Raw genomic sequence first — 20,916 nt, 5'->3', positions numbered from 1 at the left:
CACTGAGGTTCAAGACTTCTACAGTGGAAACACATGAAGGAACACTCTGCTGAATCTTTGCATTTCTCTTTTTTTAGCCCTTTTTTCCCCGAGTTTGTATTTTTCCACCACATGCAGACAATACTAAATTTGGAATTCCTCAGCTGTGCACAGCAGTAAAAACATGTAGCTCTTTAATGCTGCCTCTTATGAAATCTCTTTTTTCTGGCACAGCATCTTTCTTGCTAGAACAGACTAGAGATACAGAGAATTCCTCAGCGCAACCTAGAGACTAAATTTATTTTATGTAAACAAACATTTTGAAATAACTTGGACTAGCAGCTGGTGCTGCCATCAGGCACCCCAGAATGTAACATCACTGCCAGGCTGAGCACGAGCAGCCGAACCCCAGCACAGAGCAAGAGGAAAAGGAGCCAAGGGAAACACAAATCAGCACCTGGCTGGGACGCCAGAAACACTGGATGGAGAACAGAAAGCTGCCCCAAATCAGAAATTCAGCATTGCTTCTGACACCCCAGAAAAGTGAAGCCTAAGTTACATGGGGCCATTTGAAGGAGAACAAAGATCACAAATACGCCATTACTGAAAGGAAAGATCAAAATATCTCCATGAAAACAAACTGGGAGAGCAAATCAAGGGAGGAGAAAAAAGAAAAACCATCAAAAAACATACCTAAACCAGAAAGGAACATCAGAAAGAGCTTTTTCTTCATTGAAAACTCGCTGTAGTAAATGGACATTTGGGAGGTAATTTGTTTTCATCCCTTTTGCAGTTTAGCACTGATGCTCTAAATGATTTCATTCACTGCTTCAGATGCAAAGCTCATTTACCATCAGAGGGCCAAATGCCACACACTGTCAGGTGAAAGATGTTTGAGTCTGCAAAGTTGAGCATGGTCTAGGTGGAGGAATAATGCAGTTTGAGAGTCATGCAGGTCCATAATTTTTCATCTAAATCCTCCATCGGGGAATAAGTATTTCAGCATCCTTTCCTTCACAGAAAACTCGTTTCATTCAAAACACCAGAGACAAAATGAAACACCTCCCATTTGCAGAAACCAAAGGTCAAAGAAAGTTTCAATCTTTGGAGTAAAAACAATAATAGGTGACTCTATCCCCTCAATTGATTTAATTATAAAGAGGTAATTAAAAAGTGCTCCACTCAAAGAGTGACAAAGCAGGCTTGCAAACTGAATACACAGACAATTGCATGGCTCTAAGCTGGGCACATGGCATGAAAAATGGGATGGCTGAGAGCTGTTCCAGTTTGCCATTTTTCTTTATCCACACAGGGGTTTGATGGAAACTACAAACACAGAGAAGATATTTGATAAGGGAGTATTCATTATGAAAAGATGGCTTAAGATGCAGATGTTGAAGACTGGAATATGCCTCAATCCTCTTAGAGAGGTGATTCCCACAGCCCTTGTGCCCTGAACAGTCTGTCACAAACTCTACTTGCTTTTACAATATTGTTAGATTAGCTCTTAAAAACAAAGAGGTTTCCTGAAATGTGAAAAAACCAGGATGCCTACAGAGCATGTGAGAGGCGGGCTGCTGTGGACAGCTTCTGGTGTGCACATAGATGAGAGGCAAACACAAGCAGAAGTTATCTGCAATAAAATATTCAGTAACTGGGCCATTATCAGGCACTTTCATCATGATAACAGCCTCCCAGCTGAGATTGGGGTATTAATATTGGTAGGTTGATACCTTCCTCTAATAACTTTGGCCTAAAAACATAAGCGGCTTTTACATTTTTAATTACGGCCGGATTTTATTCTGAGGCTATAATCCTTTTCCAGCAATTGGATTAATGAAAACAGCGATTTATAGGGAGAAATAAAAAATAATCCAGTGAGAGCAAAACTACCCTGGCAGCCCTCAAGGAGTCCTTCAGTGCAGTGGGACACAGAGCAAGGTCAGAGGAGCTCCATCAGCTCCCACCAGCCACAAACGACACCTGCAGGACTGAGCTTTGAGGGGTCACATCCCAGCTCCTCTGGGGAAAACACCTGGAAGCAAAGCAACTCTCTGCACTGGGTACACTTTTTTCTTTAAGCATCAGAAACTAATTTTCATCATCTCATGGCAGGTCTTTATTTGCATTCATGTAGGCTCAGGACAGGCAATGAGATGAGGATGCTGAGGTGATACTCCCACAGTGCAGCTCCCCCAGGAGAGTTGTTTGTTGGCACATCCTCACTCACTCTGAAAATGCGTCCCATGCCACCCCACATCCCTCCTTTTCAAATTTCAGCACAGAGAAAAGAGCACAGTTCCTGTTCTTGAGCAGGGTTTCAGCTCCTGAAAGCAGATTTTGGCCCACTACAGATTGAGGCTTTATCCAGCTGAGAATGGACTTTCATTTTTGCAACCTCCACAAGTCACCTCAGGTGCAATATTTTGCCCTGCAAAAATTTTCACTTTTAAATATCTAATTCCTTATATTTTAACACTTACCAGGGGTAAGTGCTATTCACACAAATGTTGAGTTTGTCAAAATCACCTAGTGAAAAAAGCCATCATTTTAAAGTGTTAATTCATGGCAGAGAAAACGTGGAACATGGTTCTGTGTTTGCTACTGTAGATGAGTGAGTAGAACAGCCTGAAAAAAAGAACATTTAAAAACTTCTCATGGAATAACATTGTAAAAAGCTAGGGTACAAATGATAGGGTTTGGGGTTTTATTTAAAACAAACCAGAAGATTTAGTTTTGCTTGGCTGCTTTGGTTTTTAAAATAAACCACCAAACAAAAATAAACACAAGAAACAACAACAACTCCCTAACTTAAATATTGATGCAAGATTTACACAACAATTTCTTGTTACATGAGAAACATGGTTTTTTTCCCCAAATTCTCAGTGATAGTACAAAGCACAGAATGTGCAAAAAAATGAAACACCACAAAGTAACACTAATAGGGAATACATGTACCCAAAGTGATTCACCTTGCTGTTAGGAGCCAAAATTAGATTCCTGCTATTATTTAAGTCCTGCAAAAAAATTATTTTCTGAGGATCTAGAAAGCTGCAATGACCCTGTGAGGTCTAATACCTTATTTTCCTGTATCTGCAACACAATTTTTGGCAGAGAACAGCATACATGCACACCAAGGAAGCTTTAAAACACCACAAGAACAACAAAAATAAAATATCCAAACCATAAGCAGGCCCACAAGATCTCTTGCAGGTATTTTTTCTGTTCTCAGGTGGCCATTGGGCTCCATTATGTCCACATTGCATGCGCTGTGTATGTGCCAGATACACACAGCATGTACAATGAGGACACCATAGAGCCACCGTGGAGGGGTCACAAAGATGCTCTGTGCTGGTGCTCACAGGGTCCCAGGGTGAGGGAAGAGATGAGAATCTTGGCTCCATCTTTTAGAAGGATTATTTATTATTTTATGATATATATTATATTAAAAGAAAATGACACACCAAAACTATACCAAAAGAATAGAAGAAAAGATTTTATCAGAAGGCTAGGAAGGAAAAAGAATGGAATAATAAAATAATAAAAAATGGAATAATAAAATAATAGAATAATAAAAAAAGAATGGAATAATAAAATCTTGTGTCTGCTCACAGCTTCGACACAGGTGGCTGTCATTGGTCACCAAGTAAAAACAATTCACATGCTAGGTAAGCAATTCTCCAAATCACATTCCAGAGCAGCAAAACATGGAGAAGCTGAAACTTCCCAGCTTCTCAGGAGAAAAGATCCTAATGAAAGGATTTGTCATAAAATATGTCTGTGACAATGCTCCAGAGAGGAGAATCAGCCTCTGCTGGCCCAAGCCCTGCAGCAGCTCTGGGAAAAGTTCTCTGCTGGAAAAAGAGGTGATGCAGCCAACTGCAATGCCCAAGAGTCAACTGGAGAAAGGAAGAAACTGCTTCAGAGCTAGTGAGTAAAAGAAAAGGGAGCACATCAAAAGACGAAAGCGTACGGGAAATAATCTAAGTTTAATTGCAATTACCAATACTTCAGTCTAATGGCCCTGCAGTGTTACTGGAAGCCAACAGATTTATCAGAGCTTTAGCAGAACTTTCAGAAACAGCTGCACTTGCACTTTTTTATTTTCAAGCACTTGTACTATTACCTGGATTTTTAAAGAAAACATTATTGACAACCGCTAGGAGCACTGCAAAATAGGAAAAAAAAATTCCTCATCCCCTCAACCATGAGTATATTGAAAGCTTTTGAAAAGCAGCACTAAAAGTATACTCTCAGAACTCTGCACTTCTGGCAAATAAGTTCATAACAAATAAAACTTTATTAAAGCCCACAGATGTTTTTTATGGATATTGCAACAAGGTATTTGTAAAATCACAGCAGAAAAGATGGTCTGGAGACATATTAGCAATCTCTGACAAAAGATCAAACTACAACACATACATTAATAAAGTTTAAAACAAGAAAGATCAGCAAAAATAAGATTAAAAATAAAGCAATATCACAACACATTTCCTTCTTTCACATGATCCTGTGTTGTCACTGACATTACAAGAAAAATGAGGTTTTTCCACATGCCCTGAGAGCTCACAGAATTATTCTTCCAGGCATTAGGGTAATGGAAGGGTGTTTTCCAAATGAAATTGTCCCAATAAATATTTTCCAGAAATTTCTTCCCATTGACACACCATAGGAAGTGTCATTCTTTTTCATCCTAGTGGAGAGTTATTTCATACAGAAAGCAATATAGGATTCTTGACCTCACAATACTTTCAAAACCAGCCCCAGTGCTCTCCTCAAATATTAGGTGGAAACCAAATAATTCATTAAAGCCTTTGCTAATATTACACTCTTGCTATTTTCTCACCTTTCAGAAAACTCCTTTTCCACAGTATTTTTTGTTTCACCTCCCATTATGCAGAAATAAACAAACAAAAGCATCTTTATTTCACAAAAAGGGAATGTAAGGTAGAGAATTTAGTTTTTCATGCCATTCTTCACAACCTTTTAAAATATTCTTCAAGACAGCTTTGAGCACAGTCAGCAGCCTAAATATATGTTCACAAATCTGACTTGCCATACAGTACCACAGCACAGCTATTCTCATACTCTTCAGCATAAAATAAACTGTTTCTCTCAGGCAAGTCTGATTCTTGAGAATCAAGGATTTTATTCTTTTTTTTTTTTATTCCCTTTACCTGAAACAAGGTCAAAACCTCGTGAGAAAAGGCAGAACCTCGCATGTTATGCAAACACCATTTGTTCAATATTTGGCTTAATTCAGGTTTTCTAATAACTGGGAGATTTCTAACTCATTGCACTCCAATGTTGCTATGGCAGCCTAAGATATATTATAGCAGTTCCTATGAATGCAGACAGTTTCCAAAATGCAATTCTTCTTTCCAGGTATTAATTCATAGAATGATAAATAAAGTCTCATTAAAATTCTTCCCTTCACACCAAACACAGTTTCCTATTCTTGACCTAGAGGAACTGCTTGGGCATTGGCAAAATAAAGTTCACTGGAGTTTCAGCCAATCTCAGCCATAGTGTGAGTTCAGCAAAACTGCTCCTTTCCCTGGTATCCTTCACCAGCTCAGTGAACCGTGCTCCTTCCTGGCTACGAGCCTGGGGTGCAGAAATCACAAAAGCCAAACAGAGGGTTTTTTCAGCAGCTCCTGATCCTCCTGCCTGGTCAACACTGGGAGAGCACCAGCTCTCGGCAGAGACACACTCAGCACTGCACAGCTTTTACACCAGGGAGAGCTGTCCCTCAGAGTGCCCCAGTCCCACACAGATGTGCCAGCCTGCAGGAAATAAAATCACTTTTTTTTTATATTGGGTCAGCTAAGCAGGTGAAATATATACTCCTTACATTTAAAAAACAGTAAAGAACACATTACTATCAATATCATCCACGTCTGTGTCCACTTCAGAAAAACAGTCAGATGCTTCTGATGCACAGAGGCTGCAATCTCTGCAAGGCAGTAAAACACAGAGGATGATTCAAAGAGCACAGAAAGGATTGCTGGAAGTAGAGAACTGACACCCTGCTTTGTGCACCAGGGAGGTGGATCCTTCTTTCGCCCACAAACCTCTCTTTCATGAATTCAAAAATTCTGAACTGAATCTTCATGAAATGTGTTGTTTTTTACCAGACCTCTTGGCAGAAAAAGATTTAAATTTATATCAAGTGTAGGCATATGTAATTACCCAAGTATATTTTCTGTATCAAGCTGATAATAGGTGCTATTGAATATCCATTACATTTGAATGAACAAATACAACCACTGAATGCCAGAAGTACATTCAGAATATTTAAAATTTCATATAGTGAAACCACTGACAATTTTTGAAATACTGAATTATGAATCCTTAAACACAGCTGGCTCAGGGAACAGAAAATGATGATCAACTACATAGGTTACAAGCTAATTTCAAAGGTTGATTGAAAACTTTTCAAGTTTCCATAAACTACCAGAAGGACAGAAAGGAGAACAATCAAAGTCTTCAATATATATTAAACCACCATGTTCCCATATACAGTATTCACTTCTCAGTTATATAATGCCTGTGCACATTCATGTTCTAATTTTATAAAAGAGGCAGGTCTTATTATATCTGAAAGCATATCTATCTACAGGGCAGATTAACCATTTGGTTACTCTCAGACCTGCTCATCAATGACACAGGATCAGACTGACAAGCATTTGGCACTGACACAATTTGTTTCTCTGGACAGTTTCAGCAATGGTCCAGGGACACTGACAAGTTTTCCAATAGAAAAGGGGAAATCCTGGAAGCTTTCCAGCCCTCTGCTTGTCAACACATGCCCATACAAACCTGTTATGTGCCCAGAGACTTCCCGGCCCAAAACTGGAGGTGGGCACATTGCTAAGGTCATGCGTTCAGACTCCAAATGGCAGAGAGTGGTTGTACCAGGGCAGCTGGAGAGGGGTCCTCAGCTGCAAACAGGTCCAAAGTGCTACCTCAGATCCACACCTCAACACTGAGCTGAAAATCAAAGCCCTAGCAGCCCTAAAAAAGGTGCTAGTGTGAGGGTTCAGAAAGCCAGGAAAAGGCTGAGCTTTTACTGTGGTCAGAGAGGAGATGTGGGGAGAAAGATGACAAAGGGAGCTGCAACACAGCTGGTGACAGCCCCTGTGAGGCAGATGCTGGGGCAGAGTGTTTAGAAATCCATCAAGGGCTGGTCCCTGTGATCCTCTGCCCAGGGCAGCCACAACAGTGACAGGGGCTCCCCAGGGTTCTTTAAACTCGCTGGCCATGCCAGAGCCAGCACCTCCACCAGAGCTGGTCCTGTGTCCCCAAAACTCTCCTGGTTTACAGCACTGGCCTCCAGGGTGCTCCATCTGCCCAGAGCTGTTCACAGCTCCTGAGCTGAGGCATTATTTTAGAAGGAGAATTATTAATGAAAACTGGAAAACTAACACAGAACTGGTTTTTCTTCAAGGGCATGAATCCAAACTCTGATAGTTAATGTTTCCAAGCACCACTTGAAGTCAGCTCAAATTTTACTAATTAATGAGCAGCAATGCTCCTTACCCTTTAAAGCATGCTGGCAGCAGAAATCCCCAAATCCAAAGCTCTGAGGAGGAGGTCATGCCCAGCCTGTCACTCACTCCAATGAGCACTCTTCATCTCCAAGGCTTGGGGGAGCACCTTTTTCCTCTTTGAAACAGTGCAAGGCTTACTTGGAGGGCACCTTTGGATGGCATCTGCTTTGGGACAGGATGCAAGCCAGCCCTGCTCCTAAAAGAGGGGTTTTAGCATCTCCTGAAGCTGCACTGTGGCCTTCCACCCCCAGTGCTGCATCCCTCACCTGGGAGTGGGGATGAGGGCACACCTGCACTCTCTTCTCCTTCCACCTTCTCCAGCTCTCTTACCTGCCCATACTCCTACCAGGCTTCCCTGCTCTCCAGGAGATGGAGAAGCTCAGAGTAGTCCAACATTTACTTTTATGAAAGCATGTCATTTCACACAGAAAATAATGTCATATTATAAAGAAAGAAAACATTATTTTGAGATCAACCTAATTTTATTTCTGCAAACAAACATTAAAAAAACAAGGACTGGGAATGCTAAAACAATTCTCATTTCTGCAATGGAATTTGAACGGACTACTATGAGTAAACAGGATTTCACATAACTTTTTTTTCCCCCTAAACTCCTGTGCTATCAAGCCTTGTTAGAAATTTTACAGAGGCCAAGTCCCTAATAGTTTTTGTCTTCTTACTGGGATTTCATCACACCAAATTTATTTCTTTGGATAAATAATTTATCATACTACAAAGCATTTGTTTAAATAATCTTTTAAAAATAAATAATTATTTAAAACACTCCACTGCCAGGCCCATACAATCCCCAACATTTCCATTACCTTTGCAAAGCCTCACAAAATCCTCAAGCAAATACAAGCTGCCACTCCTCCTTCCAATAACAGAATGTTCTTTACACCCCGATTTCCTTTTCTTCAACTGCATTTTTGATTCTAAAATAAAACCAAGAACTTCTTGCAAAACGTGCCTACAAACAGGCCCCCAATAAAACATTTCTTCCATGTTCACAACCATGCACAAGGACAGAACCAGAGCATGCTCAGCCCCTCTCTGAATTTGTCTTGTGACTCTGTCAGACGTTGCTCCTCTCAGAAAATATAAATGTGACAGTTTCAGCCCACCTTGTACACCACAGGTGCTCCTGAGGCAAACAAAAAGGTCCAGCATATACAACAGTCTCCATTTTTAGCACAGGAGACAAAGCTTTAACAGATCAGAAGCAGAAAAAGCAAAGTTTCTCCTCTTTAAGCAGAACACCTATGTGCCATCAGGTGGAGGACAGTCTAATATTAAATGGGCAAAGCAAAATCGCAGAAAACCTAAAAGAAAGCTTCATATGCACAATTACCATTCTTTCAGAAAACACTTTAGAGAATATAGCTGTTCTGACAACCAGCTACTACCAAGATTTGCTGCATTTTAAAAGTTACTATCTGAGCATCTGGGGGCAAGATGTCTGCAGGGTGAGACACCACGGCTGCGAGATTTAGCTGGAGAGATACTGAAAGCATTGGAGAAGTGCACAATCCTTAAAAGAATTTATTCCCGCACAGCAGGAGAGCTCAAGGATGTGTTTTCACTGAACAATACAAAATGACAGTAAGCAATGCACAGAATTGCATCAAAAATGAACTTTGCACAAGCACAAAGCATCACCCAGAGATGAAGGCTCGAATACTCAGTGCCCTTCCCCAGACATCACAAGGGCTGGGGTGAGAGTCAAAAAACCCCTGCAGCCCTGGGTAAGTTTGGGTTTCTCATTCTGCCTCCTCACTACAGGCAGAGCAATGTGGAACTGGGACACCCAGCTGGAGGAGGAAGAGGTGGAAGGGAAGAAGGGATGGGCAGGACATTTGGCTGATGTGAATGGGGTCACACACGATGCAGTCACACCTTTGCCTGCAGCACAGGTGCTCCTTGAGAGCCTGACACTTGATGGGCATCAGCTCCAGTGCAACATGGCAATTTGTATTGCTGAAACACAGCTCAGCACCTCACATTTGTGCTGGCACAGAAGCAAAGCCCCAAAAGGAATTTTGATGGCTGGAGCAGATATTGATTAAGCACTGAAACCATCTTAGAGGTGGTCATAAATACAACAGCTGCTTCACAAGTACACCTTTGGCAAAATGCTGGCCAGGCTCAGACCTAACAGTTCTGTATTTATAGCCACCCCACACTATACACTCTCTAGCAACAATAAAGCACCTGAAATGCTCAATGCTTGATTTAATGCTTCCTGAAGGAGAAAACTGCTTTGCATAATCTTCTGTAAACTACATTTTATAAAATCTCCTTATAAGCCCATATTTTCTCAGATTACACCATGTTTGGTAGGCTGTATCTTTCGATGCTTTTTAATTCCATTAAATTGCAAACAACAGTGAGATAATGGGAAAGCCAAGGAAACTCAGCAGTGATGTACTACTCCAATTAATTAGAAATATCTCCAAGTCATCATTGTGAAATAAACCATTTTAAATATGCAAGGTTTGCAGGTTTCAGCCATTTGTGTAAAACTATCAAAGACTTTCTTGCTATAAAGCTTTAATTCCCATCTCAGAAAACTTGGAAGCTAACCTACTTTTTTCATTATTAGGTCAGGAAACACACCATACAAATTATCCTGGATGAATGTGCCAGTATTTCCATATTAATAGGCTGCATCCACAATGTATAACTTCATCTATTGGATAATAAGAAGCTTTGTTATTATTTTTCAATGCACTGGGTGAATACATATACCTAGTAGCCTTATTGAAATGGTAATTAATTATACTTTAATAGAATAAACTGAGATGTTGCCTCTGAGCTACAATACATATTGGAGTTAGGTTACATGGTATTACAGTACTTGGAAGAGATCCTTTCCTCACAATTAAACTACTCACAACCATCTGGACATCACGTGGTGCTCCTGGAGATCAGGGTGAGGACTGGGGAGCAGGGAAGGAAAGGATGAGCACATTTTATTTGGAACACATTTTATTTTGAACACTTTCTGTTCTGCCTCAGTTGCACAGTAGAATCTGAATCAGTCTCCCCACACTGGCAAGTTAAATCAGCCTGGAGTCCAGCTCAGCAGGGGCAGCATCCAGGAGGGATTTCACACAGGGTGGCACTGTACTCAGTGTAGCATCACTGAGGAACCCTTGGTGGCCGCACACAAGAGGGAAGATGTGTCCCCTGAGACTAGAAATGAAGAGGGACCTGGGATTGCAAGGCTAGGTCCATCAGGAGCCCTGGCCCACGAGCAGATGCCCCAGCGAGCCCAGCAGCTCTTGGCTGAACACCGAGAGCCTCCCTGTGCCAGCAGGAGCCACTGCCTGGTGACTGCAGGGTCCCCTGCTCGTGCTGAGCTCTCCCTGCACAGCCCAAAAGCCCTGGCTCCCTCAGAGCCACAGCTTTGGCCACCTTGTGTCACCCTTGGAGGGACTCAGCAGGACCAGCCAACCCCAGACTCCCAGCAGAGCTCCCAGGGCAGGCTCTCCCTGCTCTGAAGCTGCACAACTGTGCCCTGTCCCCATCCACAGCTGCCACCTCTGTGGGGCACTGAGAGGCAGCTGCCACCTGTCACTGGTGACATTAGCTGTCACTAATGTCACCAGAACCCCCCCACATCATCCACTGGATCTCTGCAGGGACACTGAGGGTATCACCCACATTAGGGAGGAATTACTTGGCTCGCTGGCTTACACAGCCATGGGAAAAAGAAACACGGAGTTGTTCAAAACAACAAGGGAACAGTGAGCTGCTAACTGCATTCCTCATGGGTGCTGGTAAAACCATCTTTACTGAGCCAACAGCACAAAGTATTAGAGTGATACTTCTATAATTCCAGAGAAAAGGTGAAATACGGTATCCCACTCAGTGCTGATCAAATGATGTCTTCAAAACCACTCAAATCTAAGAACATAGAATTTCTCTCCATTATAGTATTCATATAACTCTTTGCCTTTCACTCTACTACTGCATTATAATTTTCTCAAAAATTATTTCTAAGTCACAGCTTCCAATTCAAACATTCTCCAAATTTATTTTACCATGTAAGTTAACTGGAAAAATGCACTTTTAGAAATAACTTCATTCCTGTATGGTTCTGTGGTTTCCCCAGTGGTTGCGCAATATGCAAACATGTATTTTAGGACAAAACAAAATGCACTCAAGTAGAGTAAGCCTAAAAGAGCCACCAAATGCAATTACATCACATACATTACCCAGTAAATTCAGAGTACTTTGCAGATGGGATATCCCTACTAAACAGGGATGGTCATTCCATCCACAGACATGGAGCCCATTATCTCAAAACTGCTCTTTTTGGAAATACAAGCATTTACTCAGCAAATTGGGAAGGACAGAAAGGAAAGGGACATTTCCAGATTACCAAGGAATTGCTGTTGAGCTTGTTGTGTACCAGAACTCACAATGCAGACTTCAAATCAAAGAGGTTATCTGGGGCATAAGAGGCTTTCAGATATTCACTGGTGAGCAATTCATCCCAACATCTTTGAAGTAAATCACCATTCAGTTTGGAAAATTAGGAGTACATCAACATGATACAAGAGCTGGAAGCAGCAGATGAACTCATAATAGGTCAATAGAGAATGAATGTAAATCAATAACTTAGAATCACACTGGAAATGGTTGGTTGGGAATAGGGGCTCTTCCAGCTATTGCAATGTCCCTTTTGATATAAATAGTGTCAACTAGTACACAGATGGTGCCACACTGGGTACGTTTTCACACAACAAATTATGCAGTTTGTACATCATTGTTTGGAATGTTAACTAACAAGGTAGAACAAAGGGCTATAATTTAAATGATGGTTTAATTTCACGATTTTTTTCTTTTCTAATTTTATCCACCAGAGACTTACCAAGCAATCTGCAGACTGTTACATGTCTACACTACTGGAAACACAAAACAGTTTCAGTCAACTCAGCCTGTGGAGCAATACATTCCCATTGTAAGCAAAAGAAACTTATCAAAGACTTACTTGCTTACTGATCACAAATCTACATGGAGATGATCTTGAAAGTCACCACACTAAAAAGCTGTACAAAATAAAGGGTCTTTTTGAAACTGCAGTGGCAAGCATTTTTTACAGAAGATGATGTCAGGTGAAAGTACCAGGGGCTAATAACATATCCCTGATATTGGAGTATGCCTTATTTACCTTACAAAGTACCCTCAATATGAATACAGTGCTCAAAACACCACACAAAAGCTAATCTTGCACTTTACAGGGAGATGGCTGATAAATCAGATTAGCAAGCCAAAGAGGAGAGGAGATGGAGGCACGGAGCGAGGCAGAGATGAAGCTGAGCAAGGAGCATTTCTGAACCTGTTCCCAGAGCTCATCGGCTGGGAGGTGTGGGGAAAGCAGCAACAGGAGCAGCACACACCTCACAGCAAAACATCCAGGGCTTCATCCTCCTCACAGCAAAACAATACAGCCAGGGCTTCATCCACCTCACAGCAAAACATCCAGGGCCTCATCCCTCCTCACAGCAAAACAATACAGCCAGGGCTTCATCCTCCTCACAGCAAAACAACACAGCACAGCCAGGGCTTCATCCTCCTCACAGCAAAACATCCAGGGCTTCATCCTCCTCACAGCAAAACAATACAGCCAGGGCTTCATCCTCCTCACAGCAAAACAACACAGCCAGGGCTTCATCCTCCTCACACCTCACAGCAAAATATCCAGGGTTTCATCCACCTCACAGCAAAACATCCAGGGCTTCATCCAGGTCATGGAAACAGCCAGGTCTTCATCCACCTCACGCCAAAACATACAGCCAGGTTTTCATCCACCTCACACCAAAACATACAGCCAGGTTTCATCCAGGTCATGAAAGCAGCCAGGTCTTCATCCACTTCACACCCCACACACAGCCAGGTTCTCATCCACCTCACACCAAAACACCCAGCCAGGTCTTCATCCACCTCACAGCAACACATCCAAGGCTTCATCCAGGTCATGAAAACAGCCAAGTTCTCATCCATCTGACACCAAAACTTACAGCCAAGTTTTCATCCACCCCACACCAAAACACCCAGCCAGGTCTTCATCCACCTCATACCCCACACCCAGCCAGATTTTCATCCCCTCTGATGCTCACAGCCCCCTGGAGCCCACCCACCCTCAGTGCCCCCCGTGCCCATGGCCAGGCAGGTGGGGACAGTGTGCCAGTGTCACCTGCCCAGCACCCACCAGGCTGCAGGCACTGAAATGTCAAGGTGAGGATCTCACTTGGAAACAGCAGCACGTGATTATGTTAAACTGCAGCCCTGTGTGTACCTGCAGTACCAAAAATACAATCCTCTACCGTGCCAATCAAAGCAGTATTTATAGTGGCTGTGAGAAAGCAGAACAGCTGAGGTGGATTGAGGTGATAACCCTGCTCCCCCACTTCTCAGAGATGGGATGCTTTAGTACAGGGCCTGGTGCTGTGAGCACAATCCATCCTGATAGACTGCCCTTTGCACTCAGAAAACAGGCCACGAGAATTACAAATAGATAAAAAAAATATCACACACCAGCCCAACAATCCTAGTATTAAAATATTATACAGGAGGGAAAAAGTAAGGTAAATCAGCGTACGCCTACTGCCCATGGTTGTTCTGATGGCAAGTAGACAGCTCTGCCCCAAGGAAAAAAAAACCAAAAAACTGTAAATAAAAAATCTTGCTATCATTTCCAGCCTGCCAAAGGAAAGCATGATATGTCATAATCTGAAAGCTAGATGACTCTGCAGCCTTTCTGGTCCATCTAATGAGGGTATATGGGATGGCAACACCAGCTTTATAGTCAGAGAGGGAGCACTTTGGATCTGCTAAAAGCATGAAGCTCAACTTCATTTATACTTATTAAGTTTGTTTCTTAGCAATAAACCAAAAACGGATGCCTGGAAATACCTGGTGTGTTTTAAACTGCAGAAATATCCCACTTTAGTTTTAAAGAGCTCTTTCTGTAACACAGAAGACTGCACAAGGAGCAGAACTATCACTGTTTTAACTTCCCAGCTTCACACTCCGTGTCAGGGGTATGGAAGCACTGACCAGCTACACTGCATTAATACTTATTGCACAATAAAGCTGGGAAAGCCAGCATATGGCTATTATTTATTACTAATAAGAAAATTCAATTAACAAAACATCATAAATAACAGAAAATAACCAGATTGCAAGTGCAGGCAGACCAAGTTAGACCATGCATTACCAGCCTGTCCCCAAAAGGGATTATTCACACCCTGGGGTACCTGGGAAAGCTCTCTACAGCAAAGTCTTCCCCTGCCACTCAATTCCTCTACTGCCTCTGTGAAGATGTGCATAAAAGACTCAGTGGCAGATCACTGTATTTTGAAGATATTTAACAGTATTTATAATTTTATATATTATATATAATACATATTAAATAATATATATTAAATAATATAGTTATATATTTTATTTATATTATATAAGATATTTATATATATAAAATATATACATATATGTAATATACATCAGTATATTCTTCTCTTGCCATTTTTTTTAATATTGGTCAACATTATCCAAACAGACCCCAGAGCCTGTTGCCACTCAAGAACTCCCAGGATCACTGCAGCCCCAGACCATCAGCAGAGTTTGTAGCTGCATTGAATTGAAACAAATGCTGGTGCAACAAGGGAAATGGGAAAGGATGATGAAAATTGTGACATAGAAAACCATGCGTTGCAGCAAGTGCCTCTGATCAGAAGCAGCCCCTTACGAGAACAGAGATGCTTAAAACCAGAGGGATGTGGCTCTCCACTGGCCACATCCAGAAAAGCCCTGAAGCACTCTGACACTCAGCAATCAATTGCTGACCTTATAAAAATATTTGCTGAGCAAAAGGTGCATTTATTCATTTAATTTTAGGTGTAGAAATGAAAGTCATGGAGGAAAGCGATGTGGAGAGGCTTCATTATAATCAGTATATAAAAGTGCCACTGCATACTGATAACAACATCCTTCACTCTGAAGTTTTCTCTCACAGTGGAACTTAAAAGCTGATATATAATAAGGAAAGCAATGATAAAAAAACAAAGTTTAAATCTGTGCAGATTCTTTGAAATATTTATGAAACAGGGCATTTTAAATCTAGCTATTCAGGCTCATTGTTCTATTATAAAATATTGCCCACAATGTTTTTGTTCTCCCTCCCTTTTGAATAGTATAAAAGAGTGATATCCTTAAAGAGAGGTGCAAGGAACTATTTTAACACCAACCTCTAGTGCTTGCTTTTTCTGCTACTTGCAGAAAAAAAAGAGTGGTCATAAAGCAATTCTCTCCCAGTTACTGAAAACAGTTGCATTTGAATTTTGTAAATAAATAAAAATACAGACATAGAAATATGAGAGAGCACCATCCACATAAAATAAGATGTTCTTTCCCCATATCACAAACCATCCAGGGTAGAATTTCTCTGGCATTTTACATTGGCCAAAGTAATTTTTTGCAGTCACAGAGTAACGTTTTGAACATTTCAAATCTGAAGCTGAATATATTACTGCTTTGAGAAATTTCATTTAATCCCTTCATTACTTAAGAATAATGCTTCCTTTTCACTCTCTGGAGAAGTTTGGCTGTCAAAAAGAATAATGATTTCCAGTCTTTTCACTAGAAAAGACCAATATTGCTGCAAAATCTGTCTGGATGGATTTTGAGTGGTTACACTTGTGCTACATTACAAAAACAGAGGATGGGTAAAAAGTACAATAGAAGTCAAAGAAAACCCAAATTGGCTCAGGATGTGCAGGAACAGCCCCTGGTCCCTGACACAGCATGGGCAAGAGCACTTGGGGCGCAGCCCTGACCTCCCCATGAGTCTGCAAAGCCAACAGGGTTTGGGATCTCCAGAGCTTCCTTTGGGAAGAAATCCAGGGCATCTCCTGGGTTTAGGATCACCAGAGCTTTGGGAAGGAAGCCAGGGCATCTCCTGGGTTGGGGATTTCGAGAGCTTTGGGGAGGAAGACAGGGCATGTCCTAGGTTTGGGATCTCCAGAGCTTTGGGAGGGAAGCCCAGGCACCACCTGGGTTTGGGCTCTCCAGAGCTTTGGGAAGGAAGCCAGAGCATCACCTGGGTTTGGGATGGAAGTCAGAGCATCTCCTGCTTGCTCCTTCAGCTGAGCCCCCCAGGCAGCTCACACCCCCACTCCCCCTTGCTGTTCTCTGCCTTTCTTGTTCCACCCAAGGCAACAGCTCTGTTGAGTTGGGTTTGAAAAAGTGTTTAGTAACATTTTCCCAAAGACACAAACTGATGGAACACACTGATCTCCTGCCTCCTGCAACAGCTTTCATCCTTCTGCAATCTGTCCTGGTTTGGTGGCCAGAGCTTTTATCATCCCCCCTTGGCAGATGGGGAATGAGCTACCAGGTGACTCAGCCTCTTGTTCAAGGTCATGCACAAAGGTTTTCACCAAAAAAGAGAGGCTGCCCAGGCATCCAGACCTCTCTGCATCTGGTCCCTCCAAGGGAAGGGCCAATTCCCAGATGAATGGACATTCTCTGACACACTGGGACTAGAGGATTTGCAGATGTGTCCTGGGCTGTTTGTGAATTCAGCAAGTTAAATGGGACCAAATGTAGAAAAGCCAGTGTTAAAAATTCTGCCATTCCACTGCCTTTTTTTTAAATGTATAAACTGTTAGAATATCTGAGTTTTACTGAAACTTAAGCAATCAAATGATTTTTTTCTGTTAAAGCCTCAATGGGATTTCATCCCATACTCAAAGATTTGCAGTTACCCTGGAATTCACTGTGAATTGTAGAAAGTATAGAAGTAATTGTATCAAAGACAAAAGCAGCAGACCCTTTCTATCTTAACCTGTATATCAGTGTATTTAAAAATAAATCATAACTGTGATTCACACTTAAGAAGGATTTTATAGGGCAGTGAACACTTCCTTTCTGCCTGCAGGCACTCAAAAAAAAAAAAAAAAAAAAAAAGAAAAAAGAAAAAAAAAGAAAGAAAATGTTGTAACCAGAAAATCCTAGCTGTTCACCTTCATAGCCTGGAAATTTAACGTGAAAATTAAGATTTAATGGCTATCCCTTTCCAGTGATTTCACACATGTACTTAGTTCAACTAAAGCCCAGTACAAGAGGTGAAAAGATAAATATTACCACAAGTGTCTGTGGTTGGTGCATCACACTGGCACCCACAGCAGTGCCAAGACAATTTGTGAGACCAGGAAAAGATTGTGGCAGTGCTGTCCTCCACCTCTCTGCTGGGACACTGGGAAACAACAAATCCCCTTTCACTGTTTTATCTGAATTATTTTTAAAATAAGCCCTAATATAGCAGCATTGTCTATAAGAATGTATTCAACATGTGGACATATGGGGAAAGCATCTTCCCAAAGGAGGACAGCAGGTCCTGCCAAGGGCCCTGGTGCTGCACTGGCGGCTGAGGCAGCCCAGAGCCATCCCGGGCCCATCCCTGGAGCAGGACAAAGGCAAAGCTCCTCAGGGGACAGGGCTGCATCCCTCATTTGCTTGCAAATTACTCTGGAAACTTTCCCAGACCACAGTTCTGCTCCTCCAGCTTGCAGGCCCGCGTATAAGAATGGAAAGGAAATGTGAATTGCTGTCACTGAGGTTTGCAGGAGCCCTCTTTGTTATTGTGTTGTTTTAAGTCCCAGTTGGATATTTTTCCTTCCAGTTGTCTCATACTGTGTAATGTACAACAGAATCTACAAAACTCCCATGTCCTGCTGCAAGATTATGAGCTCAAAGCAGTGGAGTTTCTTCCTGAAAAGCTAATTCTTTTACCACCAGTTTGTTTAGCACCATCATTTTTCCCTTGCTAAAAATAAATAAATAATGATGGAACAAGCAAATGAAAAAAAAAAAATAAAATCCATCAACCAAAAAGAAACAAAGAAACATTTAAGAGGTTACATTTATCTTTCCAGCTGGCAATAAAGACAAGCACTTCTGACAGTCACTTTTTTAAAGCTCTGAGTGGATAATTGCAACATAAAGCTCACCACAACTGCTGTGTTTTAACATTTCCTGAAGCACTTGTGTTGCTTCAGGGTTCAGTGAAAAGAGCTGCCCCACATCCTAGACATTTAAAAACTGCACGGGAAGGCAAATACATCCCTTCACACTTCTCAGAAAACCTACATTAACTGTTTATTTATGTGGCTCAAATCCTGGAAGGGAAAAAAAAAAATCATTTTTGTTAATCCCTTTTGCTCTGAGAGAGATTGTGGTCGACCAAAACTGATCCTTGAGCACAGCCAGGCCAGTGCTTGGCCTCACACACTCCAGCGGCCTCCAGGAGGCATCTTTCCTCCTGCTGCTGAATCTTCCGTCAGCTGGAAAATTAAAACGTTTCAGCAGCAGATAAAACCACAGCCAGCAAGAGCAGGGAGAGTGCAGGCAGTGAGCAGGAAATCCCAGGGGTGTGTGCTGTCTGCTCAGGTCAGCTCCTCACAGGGAGGCAGGACAGGCAGGGCAGCAGCTCAGCTCAACCCAGAAATGCCACTGATGCTCTAAGGGATCCAGGCAGGCAGGGCAGCAACCCTCGGGAAGGAAAAATGCAAGGGCAAGACTTGGAAAAGTACTTTAAAAATTAAATAAATGAAAATAGAAGCGTTTTATAAAAAACATGAAGAAAGAAAAAGAAGAAAAGTAACCCAGTAGCAATTCGGAGTTCTTTGTAATTAAATAAAAGTAGGTTGTTGTTTTTGGGATTTTGGGGGTTTTTTTTGCTTTTAACTTTTATGCAGCACATGTAAGCTCATGATTGGTGTTTGATTTTCTTTTTGTATCTACTTATTTCAAGCACTAGACCTCAAGTCTGGAAACCATCAGCTACAGGCTGGTGCCTCTTTGAAGATCCAGCTGGCCAAGAGCAAGGCACTGAAAGTTTTCAGCTGGCACATGGTTGGTAACAAGTTGATTTGAGAAGTTCTCTGAGCACATGAACCTCCTCTGACAGCAGTGCTCCCTTTGAAAGGTCACACCTGTGACGGTGTTCACAGGTGATTTTGATTAAGGGAAGAGAGGAGGATCTCACTCCATGTTTCAGAAAGCTTGATTTATTATTTTATGATATATATCACATTAAAACTATACTAAAAGAATAGAAGAAAGGATTTCATCAGAAGGCTGGCTAAGAATAGAATAAGAAAGAATGAGAAAAAAAGCTTCTGTCTCAGACAGAATCCAAACCAGCTGACTGTGATTGGCCATTAATTAGAAACAACCACATGAGACCAATCACAGATGCACCTGTTGCATTCCACAGCAGCAGATAACCATTGTTTGCATTTTGTTCCTGAGGCCTCTCGGCTTCTCAGGAGAAAAATCCCAAGGAAAGGATTTTTCCATAAAAGATGCCTGCGACACACACCAAGTGTCAAGCACGTCCATTCCTGACACCTTCATCACCTGCAATGATGAAGAAGCACCAGAAGCACCTGGAGATGCTTCTCAGAGGGTGAGCAGGGTGCCTGCCCCTGCTCCAGGTCTAAATGCAGCTCTGCCACCTAGGAAAAGAGAAATGCAGCCATAGTTTGGCAAAAAAATTAGAGGTTTTACAATGAAAAATGGTCTGCAGTGCTCTTGTTTCTTTCAACAGAACTAACTGTAACACATTTAAAACCCCCAAACACATTTCATTTAAACACTGTGCAATAGCTCAAAAGGCTGAAGTTCCACAGAGGAGGGCCAATTTATACAAGTATCTAAATCACCAGGACTTCCCCAGACATTAACATTAAGCTAAAATCTAATGTTAAACACAAATTAAAAATAAAGAAAAAAACCCATCAAACCCCAATCAGAAATCTGGTAAGCGGGTGAGGGGATAATTCATAAAGACAACCACTAATTTCTGCTATGATTCATTCAGTGAGTAACCCCCACAGCTGCTGTTCTCCAAGCAGCAAGGAAAAGTTGATCAGGGTACAAAATAGCTGCATGATTAAAGTTTTTTAACACTGTGGGATCTACAGGCACAGAAGTCTGGGGCAAGGAAGGGGCATCACTAAACCCTCATGGCAGGTCAGGGGATGCTCCATTTCTGCTCCCTGCTGTGCCTACAGGAGCAGCACCTCACACCACCAAAACTTCTTATCCAGGGCTTCCTGCAAAGACGCCAATTTATTTTTGTGTATTTTCTGTTCCCCTGCTGTGCTGCCACCTTAATACTCCTGTAAATTCCTCACCTGAGAAGGGGCTGAAATTTTTAACTACTATTCATGTCAAGCCTCTCCAATAAAAAGCTTTTCTAATCATAGCACTATTCCAACTCATTAAGCCCTGAACTTTCTGAATTCACTGTGGGACAGAGTTAGCTCATTTAGGGTGCATGGTCTCAAAAAGTAACAGTCACACAGAC

At 41.8% G+C, this 20,916-nt stretch overlaps 1 protein-coding gene across 4 annotated transcripts in view; it reads right to left on the bottom strand.

Moving 5' to 3' along the window:
- HTR2C (5-hydroxytryptamine receptor 2C) overlaps positions 1-20,916 on the bottom strand; it is a 222,670-nt gene that overhangs the window by 133,833 nt on the left and 67,921 nt on the right. The window lies entirely within an intron of this gene.

This window comes from Melospiza melodia, chromosome 16 (assembly GCF_035770615.1).
Source record: "Melospiza melodia melodia isolate bMelMel2 chromosome 16, bMelMel2.pri, whole genome shotgun sequence".
Lineage (NCBI taxonomy): Eukaryota > Metazoa > Chordata > Aves > Passeriformes > Passerellidae > Melospiza > Melospiza melodia.
This window is presented reverse-complemented; position numbering and strand designations above follow the sequence as displayed.